General features: G+C 42.4%; 1 long non-coding RNA gene across 1 annotated transcript; it reads right to left on the reverse strand.

The window, feature by feature from the left end:
• Positions 1–4,409: 4,409 nt before the first annotated feature.
• LOC125388646 (uncharacterized) lies at positions 4,410–17,133 on the reverse strand. The gene is made up of 5 exons (XR_007228298.3): positions 16,434–17,133; positions 12,007–12,235; positions 9,666–11,221; positions 9,279–9,371; positions 4,410–4,574 (listed from the first exon to the last, which is right to left on the reverse strand). It is a non-coding gene; the product is annotated as an uncharacterized LOC125388646 (long non-coding RNA).
• Between the last annotated feature and the right edge of the window lie 249 nt (positions 17,134–17,382).

A 17,382-nucleotide genomic window follows, 5' to 3' on the forward strand; every position in this document is an offset into this window, starting at 1 on the left:
CCTGTCCTTTCTTCTCAAGGACACAGTTCCAAGTTAAATGACATGTCCACCCAGCAGCTCCTGCTGAATCCACGGAGACATCTTTGTTTCTTCCTATGCTTGTTGTCATTGGTTAGGAGAGCGTTTGTGGTCTGCCACCTCGTGAAGAACGGTAACGGGAGGTGGTCCTCAGGGATGGGTTGCTAGGGCAGAAGATTGCCTACTGAACTAGTTACTTCTCTCCTTGCCTTGGCAAAATCAGCAATAAAAACAACCTGGGAAGGCTTACTTTGGCTTACAGTGTAAGGGTCTGGTCCATCATCATGGAGAAAGCATGGACAGTCCTAGCTGCGGGGGGAGGAGCCTGAGCAGCTGGTCATGTGTCAGCAATCAGGAAGCAGAGGGTGACGACGTCAGGTGCTCTGCTCGGTTCTGCTCTTTTTGTAAAAACCATACAATATTTTGATAATTCAAGGATTTCATGTAATGCATTTCAATCATACTCATTCCTAGTCCTCCCCCCAATCCACTCCCTCTTCCCTACCCTCTCCACTCATGCCCCCCCCCAAGCACTATCTTACTGCAACTGTCCTGGTCTTTCTCTTCTTGAAGCCCACTCTACTGGATGGTGCCACCCACATTAAGGGTGGATCTCCATTCTTCGGTTAAACCTTTCTAGAAACTCTCTTGCAGACACCCTCCCACAGAGTAACACATTCTGAACGTGTGATTCTGAATTGTCAGGCTGACGGGGAGAGTAATCGCAATACCTGCCCTCGGTGCCACGTGTCACCCTCTTCCTTTCCGGGCTGGTAGTGTAAACAACAAGTATTTTCTAAAATGATTTTTTTTCCTGTTATTTATGTAAACAACATGTATTTTTCTAAAATGATTTTTCCCTCTTATTTAGCATTTCTTGAACCACCACCACTATGATTATCAGCATTACCAAATATCACTTGAAAATTGCTAAGGCTGGATATTTCCGGAGCATGGGTCATGTCACCATTTTATTTCGTCGTCAGGTTCCGGTCCTTTCTCGCCTAACTAGGTGACTTTGGACACATTGCTTACTCTCTCTGAGGTTTAGTTTTCCCACATATAAAATGGGTGTATGAAAATCGAAGTGCTGTTGTAGGCCTGGTGGTAGGAGAGAAGGGAGTAGGCTGTAATTGGTTGGACTTTTGTTTCTTCCCCAAGATGTCTTCTCTGCAGCTTCATGGTCCTGCCCCAGACACACGTGATGATGGTGGTGCCTCCAATTATCCACAGTGTCTGTAAAGTCAGATCAATTTCCTTTCCCTGTGGGGCTGGGATTGGGAATTCAGAAGCACAAAAAGCGTAAGTTAATTACCTTTGTAGATTTCTAGGCACGGGATTGCTTTTTGTCTTTTAACCAGCTGCTGTACTTCGAGGGTTTCTGAAGTAGAGCAATTTCCCATGCTGTGGTCACACTTTAAGGGCGCAGAGGATGGTAGGACTCAGAGTCCCTCACAGAATTCCTTCCCTGGAAAAATCTTGGTCTGATAATTCAGGGACGAAAACAGACTTGATCTGAAAATTTAGCTGGGGAGTTCTCATCTCAACCTCTAGTCTGTAGAGAACTCTTTTATTCCGTTGAATTTCTTCACCAAGTCAACACAATTGAGGGTGGAAAGGACTGCGTGGTGACATTTCCGATGTGGTATTTCACCCTTTTTTGTTTGCCTTTGGTTAAAAGCACAGTCAGATCTTTGTGCCCAGCATGGATTCTGAGAGACCATTGAAGGTTGTGTGGGAGAGTCTGTAAGACGTCTCAGGGAACACTGAGCACAAACACTGGGTGTGCCATCTCGCCTCAAGGCTGGGAAGGCTGAGGGTTTCTCTGCAGTAACCCCTCTCTTCCTGAATCCTATCCTTGGAAAGATCTGGAAGGCACATCCCTTGGCTGCTATATGAGGCTCAGTTCATTCATCCATTGAATAAATATTTGTTGAGTCTCTTTTAGTGCCAAACCTACTCTAGATGCTGAGCATACTACAGGAACAAAAAGAGCAATGAATCCTACTGACATAGGAGTGACTCTTCCCAAGACTGACTGACTAGTGTTCTGTTCTTTCTGATTTTTCTTGTATATGCTATGTGCCATATAAATGCTTTAATGAAACTTAAGCTTTATATACAAATGCTTTCATGAAACTTAAGTTTTATATATGTCTTGAATTTCTTAGATTTGTATAAAGAACATGTAGTAAAATCTGAGTTATTTTCTTACATAGATAGTATATAGGTGCAATTATGCAATTATATCTTCTTAGATTGTATATTCCAAAAATACAGACTTATCCAATTATCTTTTTTCCTTTTTTAATTTTTTATTAATTATATTGACCTATACATTTTCTCTGCTCCCCCTTCCTCTCATCCAATTATCTTTGTTTAGAACCCAGAATAGTAGTATTCCCTCTCTCTTTGTGTATGTGTGTATATGTATATATGCGCACACACACACACACACACACACACACACACACACACACACGGAAGCCAGGGTAGCTAATCTTCCTGTCTCTACCTCCTTAGGGTTAGGATTGTAAATATCAAATCTCCCCCACAGAGCTTGTTTTGTTTTCTGAGAGGAGAGTGGTCCTGGGCATTGAACTCAGATCGTGAGGCTTGCGTGGCAAGCAGTTCACAGACTAGCCATCCCCTCAGCTGCTCAGAATATATTCTTTAAGTCAGCTGCTGCTTTCTGGCTGTGAGCTCTGAATTTGCGTTAGAGATCATGATGAGCAGAGATCATGGTTTAGTTTTAGCGACTGAAAAAGAGGGAGAATGATGTCATTGCTTTTCCGACGTTTCGTTTGGGCTTACTAATGTACAGATCTGTAGCTTGCTTGCTCAGTCATTGAGCAGGGACTAGGCCTTTCTTTCTGTAAGTGGCCCAGTCCTACACCCAAGAGGACAGGAGCTGTAGCTTCAAGCATACCTCATGGAAAGGGTCCCCATAAAAGGGGCACCACTCAGTTAAGTAAAAATGGTGTTTGGTTATTTTAGTTCCTTTTCTCTTGGTGTCCTTCACCCGTACACCCCTGAGGCTTGGGATCTTTAATACCTGTTCCCTTTCGCTTGATTAAACCTCTCAGGGAATTCTAACAACTCCTTACAGTTGCATATAAATCCACGATTTTGAGGGCCTCTGTGGGGACCATTGTCTTTAAGCAGACAGAAACATTTACTTATAGGTGGCTCTCTATCCTGGCTGTATGTCACCACTGATGGAGATGCTTTCTAAGATCTAGGGCTTTACACACATGCTGTAATCGTAATAGAAGTCCGTGGGAGAAGGGTGAATCTCATTCACACCGAGGACTGTGAAGCATTTGGATGCTCACTGTGTGATTCTTGTATCAATGTAGTATCAATACCACTTGGGAACACAGAGTTTCAAGCCGTCTGAATCAGAAGCTCTGGGATGGAGGCTAGCAAGCTGTGCATGATAAAGTCTTTGTTGTGACTCTGATGCTCTTTGCTTCTGAGGTCTGAGGATCACTGCTCGAAGCCAGAGGACTAAGTCGTATCTGGGACACTTCAGTCAAGAGTGAGGTTAATATGAAGCCACATTCCAAATGTGTCTGGCTAGTCCTTGTACACACAAGGCCCTCTGTGGCTGTTTGTCAGTCTGTGAAACTGTCCCCGATTTGTACATAAGCATCATATCAGTCTTATGTACAAATTTGTGAGTGGCAAGCTGGGTGTGCTGGATTCTTGAAAGCAGGGCTTGGAGAAATAGAGAAGAAAGGGAGGATTTGCTGAACATGGCAAACACAGGTTTGCTGATAGTACTAATGAGAACTAGTTAACTATGTGATAACTACTCCCCCCCCACCCCGGTCTCTCATGTCCCACAAGCCACAGACCACAAATCAGGACTATGGGAAGGGTAGAGGATAAAGCTGTGGCAGAGGATGTAAATGGTTGTATTTGCTAAGCTAAACTGTGTGGAGTTAGAAGTCATGGAACTTTTTAGTATAGCATTGTTTAGGCATGTGGATATGTATGTAGATGTATGTACAGGTATGTACAGATGTGGTGGAGCCTAGAGGTTGACATTGAGTGTCCTCCTTAAGTACTCTCCACCTGGTATCTCTCTCTCTCTCTCTCTCTCTCTCTCTCTCTCTCTCTATATATATATATATATATATATATATATATATATATGGGCAGAGACCCATATAGAGACCCATATTTGAACCAGAGCTCACCAATTCAGCCAGCCGAGCTAGGCAGCTTGCTCTGGGGATCTCTTGTCTCTGCCTCCCACTTACTGGAGTTACATTTTATGAGAATTCTGGGGATTCGAACTCCAGTGTTTACGTGACTTTATCCACTCTCTATATGGGCGAATTTTTTTAATTATAAATTTTAATCTCAAAGCAGTAGTCCCCCAGACATCGGAAGATAGTGATTTTAAGACCTGAAAGGACTGGGAATCGGAAAAGATTCCCACACATTTATCTGAAACACATTTACATTTCAGGTCTCTTCAGCAATATTGTTCCCTGTACTGAAGGTAAGAAGATGAAGAAGAGCGATGTCATCAATGGCTGCAGAACCTGGAGGGGCAGGAACAAGAAGACACCTGGTGACGGGGAGACACCGGATGCTGCGCGGACGGCTAACCTTTGGCTGTACGCTACCTCTGGAGCTCAGGCAAGTCCTTGCTGAGTAAGGATTACTTTTCTGAAACCTGAAGGTTAAATGCAACCGTACAAGTGAAAGTGTGCAGGGGAGGGAAGGAGAATGTGAAGAGAACATTCTAGAGGGGGGGGGATCATGGGTGAGAGCTTGGCATGGAGAGAGGCTAAAACGGGAGTTTATGAGTGGCAAGCTGGAGGTGTTGGATCCTAGAAGGCAGGGTGGAATGCAGTGGAGACGCAGTCAGAAAGGCAGCAAGCAAGCCTAGACCCAGAGAACCCAGAGACTTAGATGGAGGATTTGGACCAGGGCCCAGGGACAATTGGAAGCCACTTAGAGGTTTAACACAGTGGAAGAAACTGATGAGTTTGAATGAAGAATAGATCTCTTGGCTACATCTTGGAAGTGAACTGAAGGAAGAACTGTGGGTTCTGGGAGACAGGAGATGCCTGTCATGCAGATTAAATTTACAAATGTTTGCTTAGGGAAAATACGAGATGAGCTAAAAATTAAATTAAATCGAGCAGTTAATCTTGTGCTCTTTTCCAGCCTTAGGTGTGTTTCCTTGAAAGAAATAATTTTCTGACAGCTATGGAGACCTAGCCAGGGGCAGGAATCAATCAACAGGTAGTAACTGAGCACTGCTATGTGCCAATCACAATATAAAATATGGTGCTGGGGCCGGCAAGCTCGCTCAGTAGGATGCCTTAGCAGGTTAAGGCACTTGCTGCCAAGCCTAACAACCTGAGATTGATCCTTAGGACCCACGTAGGGGAAGGAAAAATCAACTCCTGCCAGCTGTCCTCTCATGTCCATGTGCCTCCCGTGGGACGCACAGACATGCATACAATAAATAATACAACAACACCTTGGTCTGGATATCCTGGGAGATTCTTGGAAGGCTTGGTTGTTGCACACAAGATACTAATATCTGAGTTACAGAAATAAGCAAAGCTGCATAGATATTCACTGAAGATTCAGGGCATCTGTGGTTAATTGTCAGAAAGTAAGAATAAAGTCATAAAGCCTCTACAAGGAGGATTAGACTTCCTTTGGGGCAACAGGCAGGCCTTGAGGAGAGTGTTGAGAGATCCTAGGAGTTGAGTAGACCCGCTCATTTGGGAACACGCTACATTTCAGGAGTGGTGTGACCTGCAGACTTTGTGGTTGCAGACACATTTGTAGTTTAGTTTCTCTTGGCTTTCAGAGAAAGGTGGCTGAGCCTCACGGATATGCAAAGGCACATTTGTTTTTGCTCAAAAATGAGGTACTAACATGTGTCTCCTTCTTAGTGAGTGACCATGTTTCTGCTGCATCTGTTGGAATAGGGCGTGTGGATGGGTAGATTTGTTGTACAGACATGATTTAGAAGAGTCTGGGAAGAATGGAGATGGACGAGGTATTTCTCAGAAAGGGGAGTGCAGTGGGATTCTCTAACTCTTCATGCTCTCTCCATAACCAGGTGCTGTACTTGACAGAATATTACCTAGTCCCCAAGAAGCTTCAAAATGACATGTGTCAGAAGTGGGTCATTCTAAAATTCCTATCCTAAGACTCTCTGCCCCTTAGTAAGGAGACAGTCTACTCTTGTGCAGGAGATAAATACTCGAAGGGTACATTTGACTCTGAATTAGCAAAATCCTAAGTTTGTGCTGCTTCTTGACAGCCATTTGCTACCATCCTGGGCAGAAACTGGGATGGAGGCTGAGGGCACAGTGCTGAACTGCCCTACACCAGCATCATCTGATCTGGACCAGACTTGAGAGGAGACAGGTGAGTGCCAGTGAGGTGACTTGGGGGTGCCAGTGAATTAGGTTGAGGAGACTGTTTGAAGATGTCAGGTTGCTACAGGGAAGCCTGTGTGTTTGACTTCCTGAAGACACTGTTGGATGAGTCCAAAGGGGTACAGTGGATGGTAGAATACTACCAACTTGAAGGTTCTTTGTAGATGCTTATAGGGCCAGGGAACCCAAAGATGTAGAGACACCAAAGACAGCTAAGGGACCCCACCTACTCCATTTTCATGTGAGTTGGATCCCTTCCTTTTGAGGGAGGATCTCATGCAGCTCAAGCTGGTTTCAAATTCACTGTGTAGCCCAGGATGGCCTTGACATCTTTGATCTTCCTCTCTCCATCTCTCAAGTGCTAGAATTAAAGGCATAGCCACTGTGCTTACTTTAGGCAGTGCTAGGGATCAAATCCAGGGACTCATGAATGCTGGCAAAGCACCCTACTAACTGAGCCACATACCTGCCCCTGGTCCTCATTTTAATTACATTTTGGGATTTTTCTCAGTAAAGCTCATTTAAATAATACCAAAATTCTGATGATAGAAATTAATTGAACATCTTTATCATTTTAATGGCCTTTTCACAAAATGTGCTTTTGGTCCTTGCTTTCAGTCTTAGAATTATGGCTCTGAAATAGTGGAGGTCCCAACTTTGTGGTACCCAAAGCATTGCAGCTTGGGTTCCAAGACTTGCACAGTGTGCACAGATCAGGCAAATCCCTAGGGTTTGCTAGGGTTGCTGTGGGCAAGTGTAATGAGCATTAATCAGAGGGCTGGCAGGAATAAGAACAATGAACTAGTGTGGATTCTGCCTGAGGAGCCTGTGGAGGTGACAGTCCATGGGACTGTGGAGACATGTTTGCTTAGGCAGAAAGCCATGTGGGACCCCAAGTCAGCTTACTCTGGCATACATCCTCACCACACCTGCAGCAGGTCCCCTGGACACATTTAGTGGGGCAGGAGTTGTGGGTGGGTAACCCAACCTCATCCTTCTAGCATTGTTGATTTCTTCTGTTTCCTGGCTGGGATTGAGAACATTCCCCAGCTCCAAGAAAATTCTCTACTGTGTTCAAGCCGCTTGGGCTTCATGAACTCACTACCTGGGATCCAGGTTCTCTGAGCTAGAGACACTGAATCATGATGAATTGGCAGGGTAGGGAGGAAGGGAGAGGGAGAAGAAAAGGGAAGTGGGGGAGAGGGAGGGAGGGAGAGCTGATAGAATGCCCTGAATGAATGAAGAATGGTTCTTCATTGATATGAACCAGTCAAGGATTCTGAGTGTGCCAGGCTCCCACTGTGATCACGCTCTTGGCATACCAGAGTCTAGTCACATTTAAGACTAGAGTAAAAAAGCATCCAAATACTAGTGTCCTTCAGTATCTGTGGTGATTGGTTCCAGCATCTCACTGGATGCTAAAATCCATTAATGCCTGAGACCTTCAAAAGAAGGGTTATATATTTAGATATAATCTATACACATTTTCCCATATACATCAAATCATCACTAGATTCTTATACTGTTTGTTCTAAGAATACTTGTTATGTCACAAGGACAAGGAAAGTCTATATACACTCATTATAGGCATAATGTTTGGAATGTTTTCATTCTGGTTTGCTGAATCCACAGACACGGAGCCCTGGGATATGGAGATCTGACTGTGATCCTGTCTCAGATCAGCATGGCTGCATCTGAGGACTCATACTTAGAAGCCACTGGGTTTACTATGTAGTCCATGGATATCGATACTGGGCTCACACTCAACTATTATTGTGGCCCAAGGTTGCTGGAGGTCTGGATAGGAGCAGATGTTTAAATGCCTGTCATTTGCTCTGGTTTATCTAATCAGTTGGAGATGACATCATAGCCTCTGACAGATGGGAACATATGGCTGGCTGCCTTGGTTAGATTATGCACTTCACTGGAATTTGAAAACCATGAATTACCAGCCTGGTGCCGTGACCCTGAATAACCATGGTAGAGTTTCACGATAACAGTGGATAGGCCTGGGTAGTAACAGCCCATAGTGCTCTCTCCCCTGGTGGTCTTTGTACTTGCTGTTGGTGTGTGACTTGCGAATCTGGGTGTAGGTGTGATATGCTCTCTCATCCATCATTTTGTTGTATACTCTCATGCCTTTCAGTGGACCAGGTAGGACTACCCTCAAGACCCAGGCCCAAGCCCATTCAGGGGCCTATAATAATAATAATACTAATACTAATACTAATACTAATAATAATAGAATGATTTGCTTACTCTTGGTCAGCAGTCTTGTTCTGCTTTGTACACGTTAAGCCATCCAACCCTTTAATAAAATTGGATAATCCAAAGGAGATAAAATTGGTGGGAGCATTTGATTCACAGATTTCTCTGAGTTCTGAGGCTGGAATGTCTCTTGTTCCCTAAGCTCAGAGCCCAGCAGTGAAGCAGAAGTCAGGCTAGGCTTTGCTGTCTGAAAAGGACAGAGAAGCGCTCTAGAGAAAGAGTAAGGTAAGGCAGTCTTCTCGAACATGATCTCAGGAGCAGGTGTGCTAGCCTTCCCTTAGAGCTCGTCCTCAGAAATTCTGGGGGTGGCGACTGGTGCATGAAAACACGAAGAAATCACTGTTCTGGGCCCATTTCTGTTTGCCTGTAAGTGTTCACCACAGTCCTTTTTCTTCTTTTATTTCACAGAAAAAGGTTGTCTAAGCTGCTTCTGGGGTTATCCCAGTGGATTCTGGAGTCTTTGTAGAAAGAGGGAGAGCAGAGATAAACAGAAGCCTATTAAGCGCTTAGCTTCATGGCCCCAAAGCTTCAGCCCACACCTCAAAGCATCTGAAAGAATGGAAAACTCACCATCCCTCATTCTCAGTCCTTGAGAACCTGGGTCTCTCTGGGCTCAGTTTCTGCTTTTTCACTGTGAGGAAATCCAAGTGATGTTTGATGGATCTGTTGAACATGGAATATCCTGGCTTAATGTAATGACATTTCTTTTATCTGTATCTCTTAACAGGATTAAAAAAATACTGTTCTACATTTATGCCTAAGGTGTTCTTTTGAGAGTATATTCTCCCTCCGCTGCTTCCTTTGTTGAATTAATATAAGCTTTATAGAGTCAGGGCTGTCTCATTATGCACTACTGCATCCTCAATGCCAAATGCCTAGGCGACAATAGGATGACATTTAGCACATCCCTGCTGAGTGAGTGGGGGGTGATGAGAGGTGGGGGGACAGACCACTTACCGTCCGAGGCTCATTTCTGTAGTAGAGCAGCAGTGTGATTTGGGGTTGAGAGCTGTCACGCCAGCTCACATTAGATCCTGGATTCTCCTCTTTCTGAACAAGATCCACTAGCCAAGTTTCTTAGCCCCATTATGTCTGTTTCTAGATGTGTGAGACGAGGCTAATGCTTCAAAAATTATTAAGAATACTGCATGAGCTAGTTTGTGCAGAGCCCACAGGAGTTCCTTATATGTAGCCAGAGCTCCAGAACTCCTCTTGTATTGACTGTGGGAGCAAAAACGTGGAATTCTTAGAGTTGTTTTACCCCCACTCTTCCACCTCACTACTCCTGTCTCAGCGTGCTTGTGTCTGCGTGTGGGACATGTACTAAGGGTGATTTAGTTCAGTTTTAGGGGAAAAGGCACTTATGTTGATTTACTGATAGTGTGTGTGTTTGTGGGTACAGGTGCATGCATATGCTTTATTTATTACATTCATGGAATTTTCTCTCACTCATACTAGAAGACACATAGCTCAAGTCAAAAGCCTCCATATTTAATATTAGCAAAAATTGTGACAATAGTAATGCCATCTTTTATAGAGACTTTTCTGTGTGCTAGGCATTGTATACTTTGGTGGCGAAGGAATTACCTGAGGCAGGGGACATCATAAGCCTAGGGAGTGGGCGATTTTAGCGTGTGGCCTACAGAAACAAGGCTTGGCTTACTTCATTCACTGGTGTTAACATGGCCAATAAAGACCCACGTGGCCTTTCTGCTTAATTGAATCAATTGCTTTGTTTTCGGAGGCACGTTTCTTTTCCCTTTGGAATTTAAGGATGCCTACAATTTTGAGGTTTTTTTTTTTTTTAAGGTCTCCTTCTCATGCTTTTCTTCTTCTTCCTCTCACCTTTCTGTCCTTTTCATCTTATCTTATTCATTCGTCCATTGGTTCAAGTTCCCATCCTCTCAGACTAAAACAAAACATGCAGCTTTGAGCTCTCCAGCTGCACCTGCGACTAAAAGCTTCTCGGGAGTGGGAGCGGGAGTGGGAGCGGGAGTGGGAGCGGGAGTGGGAGCGGGAGCGGGCCTCCTATGCAAATCCACTTGTTCTCGCACTCTGGAGCCTTTGCCTTTTGGTAGTAAGCTGTCCCTTTGTTCACAAGGAAATGGACTTTGTCTTTATTGCAACTCCCATTTCCATAGTATTTGGGCACAAATTACAAAATATACTTGGTGACAATCTTAGTTACTGGAGGGCTCGGCATTCCAGGAAGGAGATAAGGTGTTTTTTTGTGCATCTTCAGATGGATGGGTGGTTGACAAGCATTGCTGCAATTATTGGATAAGCTACCTTTGCCTCACTTTTTAAAGCCAGGCAACATTCAGGCAACAGGGCACCAGGCTGGTCAGGCCAACGGTCTGGGGAAATTCTCTTCATTCAAAACCACCTAGAGATTTATGAGTCTTGGAGTGGGTGCCAGGTAGAGTCACCAGGTCAGTATTGCTTGGGACAGCTCAAGGAATGAGATTGTTTCTGGGAAGCATTCATGAGCGTTCATGAGGCCAAGCTCTCTCCTATACACGGGAAACAAAAGAAGTGAGTTTAGCTAAACAAAGGAATTATTTCATGCTATGTTTATGGCAGAAGATTTTGGTTTTCTCCCTTTTCATATTTTTGTTTATTTTTTGAGAATTTCATGCAATATATAACCTCCCCACTCTCCTAATACCTCCCAGGTCCTCCCCACCCACCTGACTTCATGTACTTTCTCTGTCTTAGAAATCAAAAATCAGAACAAAAGCAACTATAAACCATAAAAAGCTGTTGAAGTCTGAATTTTGTTGGCTAACTATTTCTGAGCATGGGCCCTCCCTGGAGTGTGGTTGATGTACACAGTGCCACTCCATTGGGAATAAAACAACAACAACTGATTTTCCCTCTTCTGTCAGCTATCAGTTGCAAATATCTCCCTGGCTAGGGCTGGGATTTTGATCCCACTTCTCCTCCGTGCTGGGGTTTTTCCTGGTCTGAGCTTGTACAGGTCTTGTGCTGCTGTCATGGCCTCTGTGATGTCATATGTGCACCAATCCTATTGTGTCTGGAAAGTTATGTTTATTTGAAATTGTCCACCACCCCTGACTTTTATAATCTTTCTGCTTCCTTCTTTGCATAGATCCTTGTACCTTGAGGGGAGGGCTGTGATAGAGACATCTCATTTAGGGATGAGTAGTTCAAGTCTCTCATTGTATTAGTCAGGATTCTTTAAGGAACAGGACTGATAAGATGAGCTAATACATATATTATAATTATATAGTATGTCATACATAATAATATATAGTATATAATGGGATATACATACATACATACATATACACGCACACACATATGGGATCTATTTGAGTGGTTAACAGATTGCAGTCCGAGAAGTTCAACAATGGCTGTCTCCTGATGGGAAGGCCAACGGTTCAGGAGTTGTTTAGTACATGAGACTGGATGTCTCAACAATTCCGATCTGGTGCTGGCGTGGCATGTAGGTCCTAGAGGGCTGCCAGTTTTCAGTCCATGTTGCAATTCCAAAGGAGTAGGTTCTGAAACGAGCAGAAGGACAGCTCAGGATAGATGAACTTGGCAGTGAGAGTGAGGTCAAGCAGGAAGAAAGCCCAAGCCCAAACTTCCTTACACCATGTCCTTTATATGGGCTGCTACCTGACTGCATGGGCCCAGATTTCGGGTGGGCCTTCTGACCTCCAGTGGTCCAGATTTAGGGTAGATAGCCTACCTCAAATGAACCAACCAAGAGAATCTCTCACAGTACTCTCGGTTGCTTGGATTTTAGTTACAATGTGTCAAGTTGACAGCCAAGATTAGCTACTAACTCTCTGCACATTGTCTTTCTGTTAATTACCATCTACAGCAAGAAGAAGCTTCTCTGGTGAGCGTTGAGCGATGCACTGATTTGTGGATGTAACAATATGCCACTAGCAATTGTTTTATTGCTATGTTCACTTAGCAAGGAAATAGTAGTAGGTTTCTCCCTGGAGTCTGTGACCTATCTATCGGGACTCTTGGAGGGGAGGGGGACATTCTAATAAAATGCAGAAGACTTGAAAGAAGATGAATAAAAAAAGATCTTGGAAAAAAAGGAAGGACTAGTTTGGGGTTGTCTAGGTTAGTGATTCCAAATGTTAGAGCAATGCCACCTGACATGTTTGTTTAAAAATATAAAGCATACACACAAAACCCATGACCTTCCCAAACCTGTCTAACAGAGTTACAACCTGGTCCACTTCATATCTTACTAAGTTAGATTCTCTCAGTGGAGTGGAGCCCATGCATATCTCTTTATAAAAGAATATCCCATGTAATTTGAGTGGGAACTATTTTTTAGAAAGATTTCTGCATTTTCTTTTATGTATATGAATGTTTTGTCTGCATGTATGGGTGTGTACCACATGTGAGCCTGGGGTCCTCAGAGGCCAGGAAAGGATATTAAATTCTTAGAGCTCTATCTACAGATGGTTGTGAGCCACCATATGAGGGCTGGGAACTGAACAAAGGTCTTCTGAGAGACCAGCAAGTTCTCTTGACTGCTGAGCCATTTCTTCAGCTCATAAAAAAATAAAACAACAGTTTTCACACCAACCTGAACATGGGAACTGTATTTTGCTTATTTCAGCAACCTCAATATTCAGCTCAATTTCCAGCAAATTTGTACCTAATAAGTATTTGCAGCGCTATCCTGGAAGATGCTTCTTGAAGTTGGCCATTGATTGGACAGAGTTGTAAGACGTTATTGTTGCTAACATGGCAAAAATATCAACTAAAGCTCATTATTCAGCAATGTCTGGTAAAACAAAATGCTAAAATTGGGTCTTTCTGAATTAAGAAGACCACATGGTGGGCAGAATAACCTGGAGCTTTTCTGTTTGGCAAAGCACTCCAGTAATGCAGTATCAAAGAGAAGAGCTACCAGGCTGCCTTGGCTGATTCCAAGATTATTTATGGCATATCTGGGTCATAGCTAACAATCAAAGCCACATGGTCCTTGATTTTCTCATCTGCAAATTGGGACGGGGCATTCACCAGATGTCTGTGCCAATGGAAAATTGTCAGTGTGGCTAGAGACCATCTGTCTAGTGCCAAAGGCCATTCAAGAAGAGCCATAAAGAAAGTTGGGCCCTCTCCAGCTCACCACAGAAGCCAGACTGTTGTACACAATAAAGTCCTTGCTTCGGAACACTGGCGCCAGGCCAGACCACGTGATCGATCCAATCGCCATTTGGTTAGGGGTATGCGATATCCTTTCCATAGTACCTTGTTGTAAGGTTCAATTATTTGAGGTGTGACTATACAGGAAATCACAACCACTAAATCGACTTTTAGATAAGGACCCGCCATGCAGCTGTCAGCCATATTTGCAGATGATGGCTGGGAACTTGGGGAGATGAAATGTTGTCCGAATCTAGCTGCTGTTTTGATAAGGGCAGCAGGACCTGTCTTTTTCTTGGGAAAATAGAAATTGGCAAAGTTTGAAGGGCTCCCTGCTGTACACGAACTTGGGAAACAAAAACGTTAAAGGAAGATCAATTGAATTAGTCTCTTGATGGGAATCCGATGGCCTCATTCATGTGGATGAAGACTCTATAGCAAGCTATTGCTCTTATTTGTTATGATGATTTCTTTGACGGCTCCCATTTGAAAGAAGAAGAAATCAAAACTAGGAGAGCTTAAACAACTGGAGCAGCTCTCCAATTCTTGCAATGCAGTCCAATGGCAAGCTAAGCTATCTTACCCTGCAGGAGCATTTTGCTGTACTGTGCAGCCTTCCCCAGAGAAAAACTGGGCAGAAGGATGAAGCCACACTCACTCGCTGGAGAAGTGACCTTAGCCCTTTCAGTATAGAATGTAGGCGATTCTCAGAGACAGCAATGGAGTTTAATATCATTATTTATGGATTTACCCATTCATTATCCTAGCTGGATTTAAGTGATTTCATATATTTTAAAATATATATCATAGTACTATAATATCATAGTACTTCTCTTAAATATGCAGTGGTTCTTAACCATAGATTCTCATAAACTCTATTGACTATCTCCTGAGAAACACACACACACACACACACACACACACACACACACACAATGTTTTGTATAAGAAATTAATGGACACTCTTTAAAATTATCCTGGTCTACCTACCACTGCTCCAAGGTCAACAAATCTCTCTCTCTAGATCTAATTTATGACAAATTTCCAGGCCACATGCAATTTTCACAGCCTAGAGATTATTAAACCGGTAGACTACCGACTTTTGTAATTACTAGTTAGCTAATATTTGCACTGGTCACAAATCTTATATTAAAAGGTTAATATAAGTTAATATCTTATATTAGGATTTTCTGTCTACCTCGCATTAATTTTATACTTATATGATATTGATTATATCTGTTCTTTTTTAAATTTTATCCCTAAATTGTGACTATGTGGTGTAGTTTGTATATTTCTTGTGTTCAATATTTGTTTCTGAAAATTATAGATAAAAATACTTGGAAATGAATCTCATACAGGAGAACAAATTGTTATTGAAAAGAATTTGTATTTCTCTACTATGTATAACATTATTCTAGATTCTGTTATATGGTTTATTAAGCTAAATAACCTTCCCTCTAGTCTTAATTTTCTAAAAACTGTCTTCAAAATTATAAGAAGATATTAGATTTATAAAATTTTCTTTATGCATTAAGATAACATTATGAGTTTTCTCTTAGGATTCATTAATGTGGTGAGTTCCATTGATAAGCCTTCTAAGAGGAAAGTCGTCCTAGCATCCCTTAACCATATGAGGTTAAGCCTACATATGGAGATATGTGATCCTCATTCTATCATTATTTATTATTACTTCTTAACATACTATAGAATAATGCAAAATAATATTTAGGAGTTTTGAATGTATGTTTATGAGTTTTCTTAAGTTGACATCATCTAGCTTCAGAATCTAGTTTATATTAGTTTTTTATTTGACAACTTCCTGTTGGTCTTTCTTTGGTCACAACTATGACATTGTGTTGTTAGATCTTCTAAAACATTAATTTAGAAATTTCTTTTAATTAGTGACCCTACTAGTTTCATATTCACTATAGTTCCTATACTATTAGCTCTTACCATCTTCTGTTTTCTGTTTCCCACATTTTAAAAATATCCTTTTCTCATTTTCTATAGAGTTGCCCAAATTTATCTGACTTAAAGGTAAAATATTCTATTTCGGTTTTTTATTAAGCATGAAGGCGATGACTCCCCTTACTCAGCTCTCAGGTTGCTCCGAGGCTTGTTTTCTGCTATTGAGTTCTTAAATCTGCCTACCATTCTTCAGGTTAAGAGTTCCTGATATGGAAATCCCCATCCACGATGTCACAAATCACGAACTTTTCCAATGTTGGTATGACACCGCAGGTGGAAAATTTCATACCTGAACTTCTGTGACAGACTATAGTATAAAAACATTGACGAAAATTACCTTCAGGGTGTGTGGAAGATGTATACATGCACAAATAAACTTGGGCTTCATATCAAGATGGTTCATTATATATTCTGGTGTCCCAAAATCTGAAAATAATCTGGAATTTGAAATGCTTCTGGCCCCACACATATCAGATAATCCTTGCTTGGCCTCACTGTCCCTCTTTGCACAATAGAAGCAGCAGCACAATTAGATGCCCCCTGAGTTCCTCTAAGACCATTCATCATGACATTAAATACAAAATACAAAATATAATTTATATAAATTACCTTTTTTGGACTTGTGCAAGTGTGATGATATTTTGTTCTGGAGGAATTTCCTTTCCCCAACTTTAAGAAAATTCCTGTAATGAACTTGATCCAGGTATCTGATGGCCTGTTGTTCTAGCATTTCTTGCACTGCCCTCCGAAGTACCACTTTTCAGTTGAATACTTCCTCCAAGAACAATTTTAATGTGAGGCTTTGTGGGCCCTAAGATATTTTTGTTATGCTACAATATTTGAATGGCAGTTTGGCTTGCTTTAAGGAGACAGGTTCCGTGTTCACATCAATATCTTACAAATATTTCCTCATTGTCTGAATCTATATTTTTGCTGTGAGGAAGTTCACTGCCATAGTAAGCAGTTATTTATATTGCTCTGGGGAGCTCGTTATGCTAGATCCATAGAGTAAAATAGAAAAAAAAAACCCTTTCTTTCATGGCATTAGGCACGAAATTAGCATAAGGCAGATCACCATAATGTGAACAACAACACAGGAGATGCCCAACCAGCTAGCTCTATGTCCCCCAAGACATCTGGAGAGCCACTTCATTTTATAGACATAGAAACCGAAACGAGAACAGTTATGTGGCGTATTTAAGGGGACACAGTCAGTGGGTGGCAGAGCCTTAATAGGACTCCTACCTCCTGGAGCTAAGCCAGGCCTGATGGGCGGAAACTTCTCAGTAAGGCCCAAGGCTCTATGACACTGCCACCTACGAGGTTGTGGTATGTAGTCCCTACATTGTAGTTTCTTCTTCATACTGAGCTCAGAGGTCTTTGAGTGAGGGCTGTTAATCCATCCAGCAGGGAGTCTTCTCTGTGGAGTTATTTTTTTATGTGACCAATGTTTCTCCTCGAGAGCTGCCCTCAAGCCAACAACCCATTATAGGCTGTAATTGATCACTTCATTAGGTGAAGTCTTACCGGGGGTGAGCATACTCTGGGTCCTATGTAA

The sequence above is a fragment of the Myodes glareolus genome, chromosome 4 (assembly GCF_982192425.1).
Source record: "Myodes glareolus chromosome 4, mMyoGla1.1, whole genome shotgun sequence".
In the NCBI taxonomy this organism is placed as follows: Eukaryota; Metazoa; Chordata; class Mammalia; order Rodentia; family Cricetidae; genus Myodes; species Myodes glareolus.